Source organism: Rutidosis leptorrhynchoides, chromosome 11, assembly GCF_046630445.1.
Source record: "Rutidosis leptorrhynchoides isolate AG116_Rl617_1_P2 chromosome 11, CSIRO_AGI_Rlap_v1, whole genome shotgun sequence".
Lineage (NCBI taxonomy): Eukaryota > Viridiplantae > Streptophyta > Magnoliopsida > Asterales > Asteraceae > Rutidosis > Rutidosis leptorrhynchoides.
The window spans coordinates 325,328,120-325,345,445 of record NC_092343.1 but is presented as its reverse complement, the minus strand read 5'-3'; positions in this window follow the sequence as shown (position 1 = coordinate 325,345,445).

Here is a 17,326-nt window from a genome sequence, read left to right as displayed (position 1 = left end):
AGTCGTTAAGTCATCGTTAGTCGTTACATGTAAGTGTTGTTTTGAAACCTTTAGGTTAACGATCTTGTTAAATGTTGTTAACCCAATGTTTATAATATCAAATGAGATTTTATATTATTATATTATCATGATATTATCATGTATGAATATCTCTTAATATGATATATATACATTAAATATCTTTACAACTATAATCGTTACATATATGTCTCGTTTAAAAATTATTAAGTTAGTAGTCTTGTTTTTACATATGTAGTTCATTGTTAATATACTTAATGATATGTTTACTTATCATAGTATCATGTTAACTATATATATATCCATATATATGTCATCATATAGTTTTTACAAGTTTTAACGTTCGTGAATCACCGGTCAACTTGGGTGGTCAATTGTCTATATGAAATATATTTCAATTAATCAAGTCTTAACAAGTTTGATTGCTTAACATGTTGGAAACATTTAATCATGTAAATATCAATCTCAATTAATATATATAAACATGGAAAAGTTCGGGTCACTACAGTACTTGTCCATGAACACAGCTGGTGCATTAGTTAAACCAAACGGCATGACCATAAACTCGTAATGACCGTAACGTGTTCTGAAAGCAGTCTTTGGAATATCATCTTCTTTCACCCGCATTTGATGATACCCGGAACGTAAGTCAATCTTTGAATAAACAGACGAGCCTTGTAGTTGATCAAATAAGTCATCGATTCTCGGTAGTGGGTAGCGGTTCTTGATGGTAAGTTTGTTCAACTCTCGGTAGTCGATACACAACCTGAATGTACCATCTTTCTTCTTGACAAACAAAACAGGAGCTCCCCACGGTGATGTGCTTGGTCGAATGAAACCACGCTCTAAAAGTTCTTATAATTGGCTTTGCAGTTCTTTCATCTCGCTGGGTGCGAGTCTGTAAGGAGCACGAGCTATTGGTGCAGCTCCTGGTACGAGATCTATTTGAAATTCAACGGATCGATGTGGGGGTAATCCCGGTAATTCTTTCGGAAATACATCGGGAAATTCTTTTACAATGGGAACATCATTGATGCTCTTTTCTTCAGTTTGTACTTTCTCGACGTGTGCTAGAACAGCATAGCAACCTTTTCTTATTAGTTTTTGTGCCTTCAAATTACTAATAAGATGTAGCTTCGTGTTGCCCTTTTCTCCGTACACCATTAAGGGTTTTCCTTTTTCTCGTATAACGCGAATTGCATTTTTGTAACAAACGATCTCTGCTTTCACTTCTTTCAACCAGTCCATACCGATTATCACATCAAAACTCCCTAACTCTACTGGTATCAAATCAATCTTATATGTTTCGCTAACCAGTTTAATTTCTCGATTCCGACATATATTATCTGCTGAAATTAATTTACCATTTGCTAATTCGAGTAAAAATTTACTATCCAAAGGCGTCAATGGAGAACTTAATTTAGCACAAAAATCTCTACTCATATAGCTTCTATCCGCACCCGAATCAATTAAAACCTAAGCAGATTTATTGTCAATAAGAAACGTACCCGTAACAAGCTCCAGGTCTTCCTGTGCCTCTGCCGCATTAATATTGAAAACTCTTCCGCAGCCTTGTCCATTCGTGTTCTCCTGGTTCGGGCAATTTCTAATAATGTGGCCCGGTTTTCCACATTTATAACAAGCTACATTGGCATAACTTACTCCGACACTACTTGCTCCGCCATTACTCGTTCCGACACCATTTGTTCCTTTCGTTCTATTAACCCCTGGTCCGTAGACCTCACACTTCGCCGCGCTATGACCATTTCTTTTACACTTGTTGCAAAATTTGGTGCAGAACCCCGAGTGATACTTTTCACACCTTTGGCATAGCTGCTTCTGATTGTTGTTGTTGTTGTTGCGGTTATTATTGTTGTTGGGATGATTGTTGTAGTTGTTGTTGTTGTTGTTGTTGTTGTTGTTGGGCCGTTTGTTGTTGTTGCGATTGATGTTGCGATTGTTGGAATAATTGTTGCGATTATTGTTGTAATTGCTGTTGTTGTTGTATTGGTGATTCTTATCACCGTTTTCCTCCCACTTTCTTTTGACTTGCTTCACATTGGCCTCTTCAGCAGTCTGTTCTTTAATTCTTTCTTCAATCTGGTTCACTAGTTTGTGAGCCATTCTACATGCCTGTTGTATGGAGGCGGGCTCGTGTGAACTTATATCTTCTTGGATTCTTTCCGGTAATCCTTTCACAAACGCGTCGATCCTCTCTTCCTTATCTTCGAATGCTCCCGGACACAATAGGCACAATTCTGTGAATCGTCTTTCGTACATGGTAATATCAAATCCTTGGGTTCGTAACCCTCTAAGTTCTGTCTTGAGCATATTGACCTCGGTTCTGGGACGGTACTTCTCGTTCATCAAGTGCTTGAATGCTGACCACGGTAGTGCGTACGCATCATCTTGTCCCACTTGCTCTAGATAGGTATTCCACCATGTTAACGTAGAACCTGTGAAGGTATGCGTAGCGTACTTCACTTTGTCCTCTACAGTACACTTACTTATCGCAAACACCGATTCGACCTTCTCGGTCCACCGTTTCAATCCGATCGATCCTTCGGTTCCATCAAATTCCAACGGTTTGCAGGCAGTGAATTCTTTGTAGGTGCATCCTACACGATTTCCTGTACTGCTAGATCCAAGGTTATTGTTGGTATGTAGCGCAGCCTGTACTTCGGCTATGTTTGAAGCTAGAAAAGTACGGAATTCCTCTTCATTCATATTCACGGTGTTTCGAGTAGTCGGTGCCATTTCCTTCAAAATAGTCAAATGGAACAAGTTAATCATACAGAATATTAAGAGTAGTTAATAGTATTTCGTAGCATAATATGAACTCATTTATAAAAGCTTTTTCTTCATATTAGCGTTTTATAAGTTTAAATTCGGGTAGTACCTACCCGTTAAGTTCATATTTAGTAGCTAATATACAATTCAACTACTACAATTCTATATGAAAAACTGATTATAATAATATTTCGCGTTCAAACTTTTATACAATATTTTACAAACTTACAATACCGCTTATTTTACATAAAGCATGAAATATAGCACAAAATAACTTTGATACAAGATAGTTGTGAAGATAATTCTAGATAGTACACAAGTCGTTCAGCAAAGGCAATAAAGACACGTAATTTATACGTCCAGAAACAAGTCATGCATTCTGGTTTTACTAGGACTACTTCCCATCCTTGGTCTTGTGGAACATAACCGTTATGGCCGTTGATAAGATAGCATGTTGTAACGTCGTCAAAGGGATGAGGGTTACGTAATGACCAACAGTCTCGTAATAACCTAAAAACCTCATTTCTTACCCCAATTACCGACTCCGTCACTTGTGGGAACGTTTTGTTTAATAGTTGTAGCCCGATGTTCTTTTTCTCACTTTGGTGAGAAGCGAACATTACTAACCCGTAAGCATAGCATGCTTCTTTATGTTGCATGTTAGCCGTTTTTTCTAAATCATGAAGTCCTATATTCGGATACATTGAGTCAAAATAATTTCTTAACCCGTTGCATAAAATAGCATTTGGGTTCCCCACATCGTAACTTATGGGTTTCCCAATGTGATATCCCCCATCTTTCAAACGAAAGTCTCTTATAAACCAAGACATTCTTGGAACGTTCTTCGAATGTCTTACAAACTGATTTCGCCGTAAATAGTTGTGCCGAAGAATTCTGACCGACTCTAGACAAGATATCATCAATCATGTCTCCGGGTAGGTCTCTTAAAATATTGGGTTGTCTATCCATTTTGTGTTTTTATACTGTAAAATAGACAAGAGTTAGATTCATAAAAAAATACTTATTAATACAAGCAATTTTTACATATATCATAAAGCATAAGCACACTATATTACATATATTACACCACACGAATACAACTATCTTATTCCGACTCGCTCGTTTCTTCTTCTTCGGTTTTGGTTCGTTTTTCCAAGTTTCTAGGGATATATGATGTTCCCCTAATACGAGCTGTCGTTTTCCACAACGGTTTAGAAAAACCTGGTGGTTTAGAGGTTCCCGGGTCATTGTTACAACTTAGGGGCTTCGGGGGTTGACGATACGTATAAAGTTCATCGGGGTTGGAATTAGATTTCTCTATTTTTATGCCCTTTCCCTTATTATTTTCTTTTGCCTTTTTAAATTCAGTTGGGGTAATTTCTATAACATCATCGGAATTCTCGTCGGAATCCGATTTATCGAAGAATCGGTAATTCTCCCAATATTTTGCTTCCTTGGCGGAAACACCATTGACCATAATTAACCTTGGTCGGTTGGTTGAGGATTTTCTTTTACTTAACCGTTTTATTATTTCCCCCACCGGTTCTATTTCTTCATCCGGTTCCGATTCTTCTTCCGGTTCCGATTCTTCTTCCGGTTCCGACTCTTCTTCCGGTTCCTCTTCGGGAACTTGTGAATCAGTCCACAAATCATTCCAATTTACATTTGACTCTTCATTATTATTAGGTGAGTCAATGGGACTTGTTCTAGAGGTAGACATCTATCACATAATATCAAACGCGTTAAGAGATTAATATATCACATAATATTCACATGTTAAAAATATATAGTTTCCAACAAAATTTGTTAAGCAATCATTTTTCAAGTAAACACGGTCGAAGTCCAGACTCACTAATGCATCCTAACAAACTCGATAAGACACACTAATGCAAAATTCTGGTTCTCTAAGACCAACGCTCGGATACCAACTGAAATGTCCCGTTCTTATTGATTTAAAACGTTCCATATTAATTGATTTCATTGCGAGGTTTTGACCTCTATATGAGACGTTTTTCAAAGACTGCATTCATTTTAAAACAAACCATACCCTTTATTTCATCAATAAAGGTTTAAAAAGCTTTACGTAGATTATCAAATAATGATAATCTAAAATATCCTGTTTACACACGACCATTACATAATGGTTTACAATACAAATATGTTACAACAAAATAAGTTTCTTGAATGCAGTTTTTACACAATATCATACAAGCATGGACTCCAAATCTCGTCCTTTTTTAAGTATGCGACAGCGGAAGCTCTTAATAATCACCTGAGAATATACATGCTTAAAACGTCAACAAAAATGTTGGTGAGTTATAGGTTTAACCTATATATATCAAATCATAATAATAGACCACAAGATTTCATATTTCGATACACATCCCATACATAGAGATAAAAATCATTCATATGGTGAACACCTGGTAACCGACATTAACAAGATGCATATATAAGAATATCCCCATCATTCCGGGACACCCTTCGGATATGATATACATTTCGAAGTACTAAAGCATCCGGTACTTTGGATGGAGTTTGTTAGGCCCAATAGATCTATCTTTAGGATTCGCGTCAATTAGGGTGTCTGTTCCCTAATTCTTAGATTACCAGACTTAATAAAAAGGGGCATATTCGATTTCGATAATTCAATCATAGAATGTAGTTTCACGTACTTGTGTCTATTTTGTAAATCATTTATAAAACCTGCATGTATTCTCATCCCAAAATATTAGATTTTAAAAGTGGGACTATAACTCACTTTCACAGATTTTTTACTTCGTCGGGAAGTAAGACTTGGCCACTGGTTGATTCACGAACCTATAACAATATATACATATATATCAAAGTATGTTTAAAATATATTTACAACACTTTTAATATATTTTGATTTTTTAAGTTTATTAAGGCAGCTGTCCTCGTTAGTAACCTACAACTAGTTGTCCACAGTTAGATGTACAGAAATAAATCGATAAATATTATCTTGAATCAATCCATGACCCAGTGTATACGTATCTCAGTATTGATCACAACTCAAACTATATATATTTTGGAATCAACCTCAACCCTGTATAGCTAACTCCAACATTCACATATAGAGTGTCTATGGTTGTTCCGAAATATATATAGATGTGTCGACATGATAGGTCGAAACATTGTATACGTGTCTATGGTATCTCAAGATTACATAATATACAATATAAGTTGATTAAGTTATGGTTGGAATAGATTTGTTACCAATTTTCACGTAGCTAAAATGAGAAAAATTATCCAATCTTGTTTTACCCATAACTTCTTCATTTTAAATCCGTTTTGAGTGAATAAAATTGCTATGGTTTCATATTGAACTCTATTCTATGAATCTAAACAGAAAAAGTATAGGTTTATATTCGGAAAAATAAGTTACAAGTCGTTTTTGTAAAGGTAGTCATTTCAGTCGAAAGAACGACGTCTAGATGACCATTTTAGAAAACATACTTCCACTTTGAGTTTAACCATAATTTTTGGATATAGTTTCATGTTCATAATAAAAATCATTTTCTCAGAATTACAACTTTTAAATCAAAGTTTATCATAGTTTTTAATTAACTAACCCAAAACAGCCCGCGGTGTTACTACGACGGCGTAAATCCGGTTTTACGGTGTTTTTCGTGTTTCCACGTTTTAAATCATTAAGTTAGCATATCATATAGATATAGAACATGTGTTTAGTTGATTTTAAAAGTCAAGTTAGAAGGATTAATTTTTGTTTGCGAACAAGTTTAGAATTAACTAAACTATGTTCTAGTGATTACAAGTTTAAACCTTCGAATAAGATAGCTTTATATGTATGAATCGAATGATGTTATGAACATCATTACTACCTTAAGTTCCTTGGATAAACCTACTGGAAAAGAGAAAGATGGATCTAGCTTCAACGGATCCTTGGATGGCTCGAAGTTCTTGAAGCAGAATCATGACACAAAAACAAGTTCAAGTAAGATCATCACTTGAAATAAGATTGTTATTGTTATAGAAATTGAACCAAAGTTTGAATATGATTATTACCTTGTATTAGAATGATAACCTACTGTAAGAAACAAAGATTTCTTGAGGTTGGATGATCACCTTACAAGATTGGAAGTGAGCTAGCAAACTTGAAAGTATTCTTGATTTTATGTAACTAGAACTTGTAGAATTTATGAAGAACACTTAGAACTTGAAGATAGAACTTGAGAGAGATCAATTAGATGAAGAAAATTGAAGAATGAAAGTGTTTGTAGGTATTTTTGATCGTTGGTGTATGGATTAGATATAAAGGATATGTAATTTTGTTTTCATGTAAATAAGTCATGAATGATTACTCATATTTTTGTAATCTTATGAGATATTTCATGCTAGTTGCCAAATGATGGTTCCCACATGTGTTAGGTGACTCACATGGGCTGCTAAGAGCTGATCATTGGAGTGTATATACTAATAGTACATACATCTAAAAGCTGTGTATTGTACGAGTACGAATACGGGTGCATACGAGTAGAATTGTTGATGAAACTGAACGAGAATGTAATTGTAAGCATTTTTGTTAAGTAGAAGTATTTTGATAAGTGTATTGAAGTCTTTCAAAAGTGTATAAATACATATTAAAACACTACATGTATATACATTTTAACTGAGTCGTTAAGTCATTGTTAGTCGTTACATGTAAGTGTTGTTTTGAAACCTTTAGGTTAACGATCTTGTTAAATGTGGTTAACCCAATGTTTATAATATCAAATGAGATTTTATATTATTATATTATAATGATATTATCATGTATGTATATCTCTTAATATGATATATATACATTAAATGTCTTTACAACGATAATCGTTACATATATGTCTCGTTTAAAAATTATTAAGTTAGTAGTCTTGTTTTTACATATGTAGTTCATTGTTAATATACTTAATGATATGTTTACTTATCATAGTATCATGTTAACTATATATATATATATATCCATATATATGTCATCATATAGTTTTTACAAGTTTTAACGTTCGTGAATCACCGGTCAACTTGGGTGGTCAATTGTCTATATGAAACATATTTCAATTAATCAAGTCTTAACAAGTTTGATTGCTTAACATGTTGGAAACATTTAATCATGTAAATATAAATCTCAATTAATATATATAAACATGGAAAAATTCGGGTCACTACACTGCCTTTATTGCATGGATAGTATATAGACAAATTCATATCTTAGTGTATCTATTACGGTAAACTTTGCCTGATATCTTTCGTAAATTTCTCTGTAATTTAAGGGATCCTGGTACTATATATATCTAGGCATATTATGCATTGAGAATACCATCCAACTATCATTTGCTGTCACTAAGCTTTTCATACCAAAAATCTTTTTTGTGATCGCGTACGATGGCCTCTACGAATTGACCAAGTTCCTCTGACTCCGAAGATAGCGTGACGGTAGCGCACCAACCGATCAACTACCGTGATTTCTTTAGAAAGTGGGGAAGGGTTCGCGAAATACTTACCATATGGAGAAATGAAGAAGGTACTCCATATCACGAGCCGAACTTACCACCTAACGTCGGAGTGCTCGATCCGCTTACCGGCGAACCTGTTCGCAATACCGTTTTCACTCTTTTCGCACAGATTTTCCGCCTCGAAGGTCGACTCGATGTAGTTAACGATAGTATTCATCCTCTACTCCCGAATTCAAATCAGATAGATGTAGTTAACGATAGTATTCATCCTCTACTCCCGAATTCAAATCAGATAGGATTATTAGTAGAAGTTAGAAGACTTCGAACTAAATATCAAGAATTGACAAACCTTACGGAAGAATGGGTAGAACTAATTCATAGACTCGAGCGTAAAGTAGAAACCCTGGAGGCGACGGTGTTAGATTTGGAAGCTAGGCTCGCATCTACTACGCAGGTACCACAAGCAGTACTAACACCAACAACAACACCACCCGCACCAGCATCATTTCCATCACCACAAGCTCCGTAAGCACCACAGACACCGAAGAGTACCGAGAAGGATGAATTATGAAATATTAATTCATTACTTTCTGTTCACAATTAAAGGATATATGTATATATTTATGTATATCTCGAGATCGTAATAAAAAAAAAATCTTTTCATATTAACTATGACGTGTGAATTTTTAACGGGTAGGTAATACCCGAGAAAGATAAAAGAAGCTTTAAAGGGCTCCTATCATAATTAATTCACATATGTTATCATTCACATCTTTCATCATCGATTTAACAATCGATATCTATAAATCCATGATTACATCTGAAGAAGATATATATGTAAGTATATTTTCATAAAGATTGTAATTAAATTTTTTTTTGTACAAACTGTTAATCGTGAAAATGTTTTAATGGGTAGGAAATACCCGAGAGATATTTAGATTTCACATTAATAAGTTACACTGTACATTCTTTTAAATCTAATTCAACAGTCATTTACTATCCTACTTGCAATCACCGATATACGTATCTGTTCACCACAGAATAACCATTTTCATTCAATTTCATATTTGGATTTTGACCTATCAGAATTCAACAAGTGGCATAATGAAGAAAACATTGGACAAAATAAAATTTGTTAGAGACAAACGAATTAACTAATTGAAATTTTGTTAAGAATCCACGCTAACTGTTCCTAGCTAACTGATTACATTTTATTATTCACAATTTATTTATCGTAATTTTATTTATAGTCATTTAATTTCTGTTATTTATTTTACGAACTTTAAATATCGGGACACATATACAAAGTGTATATATGTATAATAATATTCTTGGTATGTCCTAACACAATAAGCATACAATACGTTTTGATAAATCCTAAGGCAACACGTATACAATACGTCTTAGTCAATTCTAAGACAATACGTATACAATATGTCTCTGGGTTGATGCAAAGACAATACGTATACAATACGTCGTGGGATAATTCTAAAATTATATATATATAAACCGATTATGGGACTATCAACATTGGACAATTAAAAATGAATTAAAATACATGTGAAACTAAACAATTCTTCAAGTTTGCCACTTAATTTCATCTTAAACCTCATTTGAATCTTGACGATTCCAATCCATGTTCAAATCTTTCATGATTCTTGAAAACACCTCAATCGAGAGGATGAACCAGCCGCACTTCATCTTCGAAAGAAAAGATTGATGCATATAGTTATGCACCTGGAAAACCCTCAGAAACTGAGTAAACGTTTAACACGTAGTCGTACTAATTCCTTAGTGTTATTATTACCCAAAATAACTTTGCAATTCTTTTTCAGGATAGCCAATTTTGTCACAGCTCCAACAAGACAACTTCGATTTTTTTCATTCAAAACAACCTTATTATAATCTTGATAAATCTGCGTGCTCATATATTGTTACCAGAGAACCTTTTATTTTCCACCATATTATCATCAGCGTTTAATCATCTCAAAACACAATTCTCCTGAAAACACCTCGGATGGATAACCGAAGATTCAAATATGGCTGCATTAAATACAGAAGAAACAGTAAAATTGTAGATGGCATAGATGGCCAAGGGTTTGATGATATAAAGAATAGAGTGTTTGGAACGCTCGATAGAAAATTTGGTACTGAAAAACAGATTGAGCTAACCATGAACGAGACCAAAAACAAATACAAGGACCAAACCCTAAATTCATAGAACCCAGATAAATCTGGATCCAATGAAATCTTAGAGAATATCTTGCTCCGTACCCACGTTAAAATCTTGCGGAAAATCTTCTTCATCAATCTCCGAACTTAGAAAATTCCAAAATATCATCATAAATATCTGCGATATTTCTGAGGATATTTTCATAAATATTCTTGTCTAAATTATCTACCTCTTCGTGTTTTCAGTATTCCATTATATTGAAAACTTCTGTAAAATCTAAGTATAAACTATGAATGAATTGTGGAGAAGTGTTGAGAATTGAAGCATGGATTAGTATAATATAATGACGCTTGGCCAATGTGATTATATTACAGTAAGTCATGCTGAGTTCCTAATGAAACGTGATGATGGTTCACAGTAGATCATATCATCATCATGTGCCATGTTACATAGCTCTTTCATTCTACTTAACTTCTGAACATATCATGAAAATGTATTCTTGATGGTTCTATCTTCCGTGATGTTGATAAATTTGAAAATCAAATCGTGCTATCACGTTCCTTCCTACCTAGAACGTTATAATCATTTGAAACTCTATATCTACGAGTTCTAGACCATTATTCGCTTGATTTAAAATTAAGGAGAGAAAACAAGAGCATGGAGCTCCGAAATATAAGGGAAAATATAAAGCCCGATAACAAAACATAAATTGCAAACCATGTATATCAATGTTTATCGCAATATAAATACACGGGAGTACGATAAACACAATAACCCCAAGGTAATAGTAGAAATGAATAGATTCCTTCGGCGGTAAATGGAAAAGAAGAATGACAGATACGATGGTTAGGAAAATATCAAGAATCAGAACTGGATGGAGCATTTTCACAATATTTTGGAAGTATGAATTAAGGAAGAAAGTATAGGAGTAGTGAGAATAATGGAAACGGAAGAAGTTAATTTATAATAGAAATATTCGACAGAGAAATCGAGATAGATGACTGCATTAAATTATCGAGATCTTATTTTCCATAAATCCCGAAGAATCAGATCTTATAGATTTCCAAGATTTTCTTTAAATCTCTTGAATTCCGAAATTCAACCAAGACGGCGTCAAAAGAGTAGACACACCTTATTTTCTATATTCAACCATGACTAGTCAAAAGTTACGATGAAACTTGCCTTTCTCATTTCACCATTTAGTGATAGCTTCATTAGTACTCTTCGAGTAATCGAATTGTCTTATACATATTACTCGATGATGATAAAACTCTATGTATCAACTCATATTCGTCATGAAAACATTTTTAGTGTTAGCCATGACGACCTCGATCAAATTTCGGGACGAAATTTCTTTAACGGGTAGGTACTGTCACTACCCGGAAAATTTCGACTAATTTTGAACCAAACTCTCGATACGATTTAATATTTTGACACGAAAATCAAAGTCTGTTAGGTTGAGTCTCAAAATTTTTAACTGTCTCATATATTCAATTGACCTTCGACTGTTCTCGATGATTCACGAACCACTATTTGTAAATAGATACATGTATATTTAAATATATGAGTATACAATAATAATTTGAAATATTATATAATTTAATCATTGGAATCTATTATGTAAAATAAAATAAAATATGATATTATAATAGTCATTATTTAAAATATATATCAATATATTTAATTGAAGTATATTAAATATATATATATATATATATATATATATATATATATATATATATATATATATATATATATATATATATATATATATATATATATATATATATATATATATATATATATATATATATATATATATATATATATATATATATATATATGTGATATCTAATATATTTAGTAAACGACGAAGGCACTCAATTATCATTCGATCGATATTAAACAAGTTAAAAAGGAATTTATATGGATTTAAAATAAACGTTAATCCGACGATGAGTAATATAAATTATAGGCTTAATAAAAGTATATTTAAGATCTAATTGTTAAATTTTAACACTTTTTATGTTTTGCCTAGGATTGAGTGCTAATGATTAAGTTAATTCTTTTTATCATTTAATGACTAATTTTATACCATAATGATCAGAATAAATAATTATAATTAATATAAAATTTTGGGATTTTTCTGAGAACTTTTATCCGCCGCTGATCAACAACGGAACCAGAAATAATATTGAGCTAAAGGTGTCGGTAGATAATGTTAAATGCTCCTGTACGTTCTGTTAGATTTCATATCATGATTCATAAATTATTATTACTTTATATTATTGTTATCCATTAGTGTTGGTAGTTGATTTATTTTTTGTCCACTACTATTTATCACTAACTCTATGTATCTATATCAATATCTCTATTAATATTTCTAATCTCTAATCTATAAGAGTGATTACAACCTTCATTCAATTCCCTTCCATTTTGTTAAAACCTCCACTACTTCAACCCATCGCCACCCTCACTTCCACACCACCTCGAGCAACTACCATGACCACCGTCCCTTCTCTCTCTTCCTTCTTCTTCTTCTTCTTTCTTCTTCCCACTCACAACCCAACCATCCTTCTCCTTGTCTCTCTGAATCGAGGGCCTTACCATCGAGACCACCACTTTCTTTGAACCACCAATGACCTCTGTGAATCACCGTAATGTCACTACTTTTCACCACCAATTACGTTTATTATTATTGTGGTAACCGTAAACCACCATACCTCCATAACTACCCTCACAGCCACCATCTTTTTTCCTCACCTATCAACAATCATGAACATATTCCATTTGTATTGTTGTCGAGCCCCACACCAAACTGTCAACTGTGTGTTTCCTATCTTAACTTGAATGACCAATATCGAACCATGGCTGTGATTGATGTACTCCTACTTCCGTTTGTTTCTGTTGCAAAGACTGGTTCATCCACCACTACAACAACATATTTTTTTGTTATTGTTCAATCAAGGTCCTGCTGCAGCGATGTTTCCGTGAACCTGCAGGTTACTCGTATTTGATCAAGAAATTATACACATCGCATATAAAATTACATGATCTGTGTAATCTAATGTACTGAACATTGCTGCTACTTTGTTCATTTAATTCTTGTTACTGCTACTTCTCAATTGTGTTTTTAATCACGTTGATGAAGAGGTTATAACCAACAATGATGGTGATCGAAAGGAATGTATTAAATGATGTTGATAACAAAGAATTATGATGAAGATGTTAGGGTTATGTTTATGGATAATAACGAAGATAATGAGAAGGACGATAATGTTTTGGTTTTGGAAGAAGAAAAGGAAAAGGATACAAAACGGGTTCAATGAATTTGATTAGCGAATTAAAACAGAAATGCATGTTAGCTTGGATGGTTAGGGATGTTTGTGATTTACTAGAGGTCCTAGGTTCGAACCTAGGCCATTACAATATTTTTTTTTTATTAATTACAAGACAAAACTGCATTGGGCCGTGGTTAATCGCTGTTGGGCCACCACATTTATAAATTGTCTTTGGGCCATGGAACTCGTTTAAGTATTTAGGCCGAGATCCAAGTGTTGTTGGGCCTTGAGACAACGTCTAAGAGGATGAGGATCGGATTAAAAATGCTTATGATAATGAAGAAGAAAAGAAATCAAGTCATAAGAAATTAAAATCCTAATTATATCACAAAATAATAAAGAGAGTAATGGTGTTAATTGAAACGAGAGGTCGTGGGCTCAATCCCTATCCGTGGCATTCTTTTTAGCATATATGAGGTAGTGTTACTATTATTATTATTATTATTATTATTATTATTATTATTATTATTATTATTATTATTATTATTATTATTATTATTGAAATAATTATTATTGAAATAATTTTTATATAAAAACATTATTATTTTATTAAATTATATTATTGTTAAAATCTATCATTATTATTATTATTGCTATTTTAATTATCATTATTATTTTAATTATCATTTTAATTATTATTTTTATAACAAATAAATATTTTACTTATATTACATATAATTATAGACTAAACATATTAATCTTATTTTTATAAATATTACAAATAATAAAATTTTTGATAAAATACTAATATACATATTAAGATATCTACATGTATAAATTTTAATCATTTTTAAAAATATACAAATTAAATACATATAACATATAAACTAAGATATAATATATATAAATTGTTCGATTACAAATATATGTGTTAATATACATTAATGATATAGGTTCGTGAATCCGAGGCCAACCCTGCATTGTTCAATATAGACATATGTATTTTTACTACAAAATACAGTATGATGAGTTTCATTTGCTCCTTTTTTAATTGCTTTTGCAATATATATTTTTGGGTTGAGAATACATGCGCTGCTTTTATAAATGTTTACGAGATAGACACAAGTACTTAAAATATATTCTACGTTGAGTTGTACCACCCTGCATATCTTCCCTAATAGCTTGATAACTACTATTTACATGTGGTATTGTAAACGCGAATCCTGTTGATAGATCTATCGGGCCTGACAACCCCAACCGGACTGGACGACCAGTATTCAACAGTTGCACAGTACTTCGTTTTAGTGACTACACTTGGTACAATGTAGTGAGATTTCATAATAAAGGGAATATGCGACGTTGATTAAATGTTAAGTATGGTTACCAAGTGCTCAACCACTTAGAATATTTTTATTAAAACGTTTGTGTATATGAAATCTTGTGGTCTATTAAGATATTGAAATGATTGTTATGATAAACCTATGAACTCACCAACCTTTTGGTTGACACTTTTAAGCATGTTTATTCTCAGGTATGAAAGAAACCTTCCGCTGTGCATTTGTTCATTTTAGAGATACTACTTGGAGTCGTTCATGGTATTTTTAAGTCAACGCCTCGCAATGGGACCAAATGTTGATGACTTTGTCCAGGAGGATTAGGACGGGTCCTCACAATTGTACTTTGTACTTTTTAGCGTTTTGGTCGTTTGCATCTTCAAATCGTCGAATCTGTCTTTTGTCTTCACCTTTTATTATTTAAACGAATATCACTTGTAAATAGAACAATTGCAACTAAAAGCTTGTCTTTCTTGAGGAATAATGCTATGAAATATATGTTCGTTTTTAGTATTATCAAATATTCCCACACTTGAGCGTTGCTTGTCCTCAAGCAATATAGTCTTGAAATAAAAACATACTTGAATCACTTCTTTATTCTTCACACTTTGTACATCAGTGATTTCTATACGGCGGTATGAACAATGATAGTAACGATGTGGTTTACAGTCCCACACGACTATAAAAATTTAGATCCTTTAGGAAATTGGATCTTTATGAAAACATTTGATCTTCTGAAAATTCAATCTAGCTTTTACTCTAGATTAGTTTTACAGAATAACCCTTTACCGGTGTTTGCAAATTGTTTTTGTGGATTTTGTGGGTTTCAAATTTGAAAATTTTAGCTCAAAACTTATGGTTTTGTGTCACCCACTTGCTAACCTTGTATTGGGAAAGCAACACGTCTTTTTTACTTGCTCCGTATATTACCTTTCGGTAAACTACCATCCGATTGTAAAGGAATGCGTTGAACAAGCAACTGTTAAGGCAATGTCCCGTGACATGCTTTTGATTATGGTCTATATTGTGTCGGATACAATTACTATCCTTTGTAGGAGCAATAGTAAAGATTACCCTATAGTTTTTCGGTCTGGCACAAGGTCCTGTCTTCGACCATGCTATGCAACAACCGTTCTTACGGTTGACATCCGATTTGGTTCAGGTGACCTAATGAATTCCAGGTGAATTCCTAGGATTTTACGTTCAATGGTAATGAACGCATTGAAAATGGATTTTTCAGAAAATAAATCGGTTTGTAATTTGATCAAAATATTTTCTCGTTCAAGCTCGAGTTTAGATATCATCAAATTCCATGAGTTTGAATTCTCAATCTTTAAGGTCAATCCCAAGGATTGATTAATATCAGTCTTAAAAGCTAATTTTTGATCTTTAAGGAGATTATCCTTTCTGGAGATTTGATTCATTAGTCTTATAAGCTAATTTGTACGGTGCCCCCATTGTACGAGACAAATCCTCTCATGGTTAGGATAAGTCTGACCACTTGGCGACGCTCTTTGATGCCGAGGTCCGTGGATTTTCAGCTGATTTACGAGAAAACTTTTCAAGGTTTTTCGTAGACTCTACAACTGGTCTGGAAGACAACTTTCAGACCTAAATCAAGAAGCGCGTGTCTTTTTTTTCTCGGAAGACTTTACTTCCTTTTAAATTCCATTTATATTACAATAAACTGGGTAAAACTGATTAATATCATCCAAAACAAAAGTATTTTCAATTATTTGTACAAAAATATGTGATATATGTTCTAAATAACTTGGTAAATTTTTCTCACACTTGGCTTTTATTTTCCTTTCTTTGCCTTTTTATTCTCCTCTATTCCATTTTAAATTAATTCAAGCATTTTTGGGTTGTTTCTAAATTTATGTCCTTTCCGAGATAACAATAATTTCGGTGTTGACACATAGTTTTATTGTTCATAAATATGTATAAAAATGATTTTGAGTTCATTTAGTTGAAAATTTTGAAAATTTTTACTAGAAATGGGTAGTCACTATATAAGACGGGCTGTTCTTTATTATAAGAGAGCACTAGATTTTAATACAACTACTACGTTACTAGTATTTTTAATGGTAACCAAGTGTATAAGTCAAAAAAATTTTAAAAATCCGAAAGAATTTAACCCCTTCCCACACTTAAGATCTTGCAATGCCCTCATTTGCAAGAAATCAGTAATAATTTAAATTATTGAGGGTGATTAGCGTAGAAAAATGGTTAAATTTTACCAAAGTTTCCAAACATATT